The 3,405-nt window shown below is 34.2% G+C and overlaps 1 long non-coding RNA gene across 2 annotated transcripts; it reads left to right on the forward strand.

The window, feature by feature from the left end:
• Positions 1-656: 656 nt before the first annotated feature.
• Positions 657-2,995, forward strand: LOC110428135 (uncharacterized). Of its 2 annotated transcripts, XR_016352161.1 has the most exons (3): positions 657-903; positions 1,004-1,538; positions 2,713-2,995. It is a non-coding gene; the product is annotated as an uncharacterized LOC110428135 (long non-coding RNA). The 2 variants fall into 2 exon arrangements; XR_016352160.1 differs by lacking the exon at positions 657-903 and having other exon boundaries at positions 910-1,538.
• Positions 2,996-3,405: the final 410 nt, after the last annotated feature.

Consider the following 3,405-nt stretch of genomic DNA (forward strand, 5'->3'; position numbering starts at 1 on the left):
ACATGGGAAGTAAACTAATATTTTAATAATATGCAAATAAATAAATAATATTAAATTTTACGTTAAGTAACAAGATGGTATAATGTTGGAAGACGATTTTGAGGAGTTAAGTTTGGTCAAAGTGGGGGAGACTGAGAAGAGTTTTAAAGAACGAAGCATTGTTGGCAATCCATGTGTCGTTAGTAAATAAGGTATAAGCGTAGATATATATTTAAATATTATGGACATAATTTTTTGGGATGTGAATTTGATACCTTAATTGTATATGAGTTAAGGAGGAATAATAGAAGAATATTTAAATTAAAGAAGTAGTTGGAGGATTTAATTGTAAGGAAATAATAAGTAAAGAGATGAAACTTAAATTAGTTGAAGTGGGGGAGTCTTTGCACAAATAAACCATTTACAAGGATTAATAAATATATAATTGGACTAAAGCATGAAACCATGGGGTAATATCCATCAGGAAACCGTTCAACCCAACAAATATGGGTTGGTGGGGGACATATGGGTTCCCCACCATGTGATGGGATTTAACACACCAAAAAGAAATCTGTTGGAGGAAGGCAGAAAAATTGAGTTATACCCAAAGCTTCATACATGGGAAATTTTGCTTGGTTTTAAGATGCATTGAGCAGCTTTACTTTCTTTTCTCTACTAAACAAAAAAAAAATAAGAAAAAAAAAGAGAGAAAAGAATTGGATATCCGTTGTGAAGAAAGTCGGCATATACTATTCTCATAGGAGAATCTGCCTCAATGCCAGCCTTGGCTCTAGCTATTAGCCTTTAAACCTGAGTTTCTTGGCCATTGAAGAGTATCAAATCTGCATCTAAATCACTTCTTGAGAAAAAAATACAGGAGGTTGAAGGAAGGAGAATGGCGGCTAAGCTTCCAGTTAAAAAAGGGTGAGTCTTAATCTGCTCATTTAGGCACCAAATACAGCATATCTAACCATTTTTGAAGGGTTCCCAAATTATAATTCAAGGCTGGAAATTTATTATATAGGTAAGAAGTTCTTTCATGTGGGCATTGGATCCAAGTTCAAAGGGTTAATGACATTTGAAATTCTTTATGGCAAATTTGATATTGAGGGTTGAAAGATGCTGGAAGTTTAGTTTTGAAGGGCTAAATCAACTACGGTGAGTTCATGGGCTTATCTTTGGGTGATTTATATTAATTGGCTATAGGTTGAGTAGAGGAGCCTTGATAGTATGGATTATAATGTGATATATGAATGCTGCAGCAAAGTTTGAGAAATAAAAATTTAATTGAACATTGGGTACAAATTCTATTGCTTTTGTGTATTAAGCACTTAATGTTAGAAAAAAAAATTTTTGATGAATGCCAAATATGGGTTGTTAGGGACTGTTGAAATGGCACTTTGATAGCTGCAAAAATTCCACAAAATTTGAGGCATTGAACCCATGGAAGCTAGGATAATGATGCTAGTTTGAAAAATGCTAAACTCTGTGGCAGAGTTGAAACAAAATTAAGGTAAGACTTAAAGGATAAGTATTGGAGAGAAATCCCAACAACTGAGGTGAGTGGGTGCTAAATTTCAAAGCTATATTCCTATAAATAATAAATATGTTATATTTGATATTGACGAAATTGTGGAAAGCATAGCTGTGAAGAAGCCCTATGTTGTTTGTGATTGTAGCAGGATTTCAAATCCATTTTTCTCTATATCGCATATAAGTATATATCTACATGTTTTTTTTATTATGGGGAAACAAACCTTTGATTGATTTTTCACTTCAAAATCATGCCTTGCAAGCTTGTCTGATGTTTAGGCCAATGGCCATTACTTGATTCATGGGATTTGATGATAAATTATTGATTTAACTTAGCATGCTAATTTGATGGATATGCCATGCCTCGAAATAAATTATGCATGATATTCGTTTTATGACTATATTGTTTTTTATCTATCATGTTTTGCAAATGCATTAAATGGAAATGGATTTCATTTTTAACGTGATTGAGATACTCGAGGGTAAGACCTGTTACCACACCAGGCTAAGTGTGATCTTTGTGCACAAAGTGTGATTGTTGATTATTGATATTTGATTGAAAAAGGGGGACCTGAAGCCCCGATTTATATTGCGTGGCGTGGGCAGTTCCCACGAGTAGGAAAAAAGGGGACCTAAAGCCCCAATTCATATTAGGTGGTGTGGGCAGTTCCCACGAGTAGGTAAAGGGGGACCTGAAGCCCCAATTTATATATGGTGGCATGGGCAATTCCCACGAGTAGGTGATGGTGTCTAAGAGAGTAAGCCTAAGGGCTATGCTAAACCTACCCGAGGATCATGCTTACTTGAAGATAATATACATGGCACGACATTAACACTTAAAAAAAAGAATTTTTAATTAAATGGTAAGTGGAATTTATGTATTTATAAGTGACTAGTTATTTTGCATTTTTATGCTTAAGACGTCATTTTACACTTGCATTGAATTTACTGTTGAAAGAATATTGAAGTTGAAAGATTTTCTGGCATGCTAAATATAACAATTTTCATATGTGTTTACTTGATTCATTATTCTTAAGACTTGCAAGGTATAAAAATCTTTCAAATTAATGGAGTATGTTTTCTATGCTTACTCTTTGATTTACAAATATTCCATCCTTATGTTTGTTTCCCCTCCCCACCTGCTCACGGAGCCGATGATCACTGAGTCTGTGAGACTCACCCACGTTGTTTAATGTGCAGATAAACAGATAGTTGGGGACATCATTGGCGAGGAATCCCTTGCAACCGTGTAGGTAATGGCATCTCCTAGCTCTCTTCGCGTTGCTCCACTGTCTAGTCATTGAGTCATTTTAAAATTGTAATGAATGATGTGTTTAGGATTATTTTAAGACTAAGATCTTTAAATATTATGAATTTAATGGTGTGGAGTTATGTTATCGAAACACGTGAACTATTATTGAGACATTATTATTTCAATATGAGTTATGGATGAGATAACGATATTGATGATTGACAAACTTAATTGGTGTAGAAATGAAAATGTGAGGAAAATAAACATAGGCGGAATAAAATGCTCAAAAGGCTAGCCGGTTTATGTAGGCTTGTGTTCATGACTTGCGCACTGGTAACGGCCATGTGAGTTGGTTGTTACACTAAACTTAAAAAATCTACCTATTATACGCACTCTTGTTATTTCTTGTAAAAGTTCTAACTTAAACTTGAAAAGTTAGTGTACGGGTTATACTTTCAATTAAAAAGCAAGAATCCCTATGTGGATTATATAAGAGTTATTGCTTCCCACTAAAAAGCAAGAATTCCTTTGCGAATTGTTTACAGGCTATCACTTGATCGTGTTATTGATAACTCTATTATATAAAGTTATTTTGACTCACTTTAGGAGCTTAAGTAGCTAGATCTTTGAGATTTTAGGTT

This window comes from Theobroma umbraticum, unplaced genomic scaffold (assembly GCF_002168275.2).
Source record: "Theobroma umbraticum cultivar Fairchild unplaced genomic scaffold, ASM216827v3 scaffold_25.0, whole genome shotgun sequence".
NCBI classification, from domain to species: domain Eukaryota; kingdom Viridiplantae; phylum Streptophyta; class Magnoliopsida; order Malvales; family Malvaceae; genus Theobroma; species Theobroma umbraticum.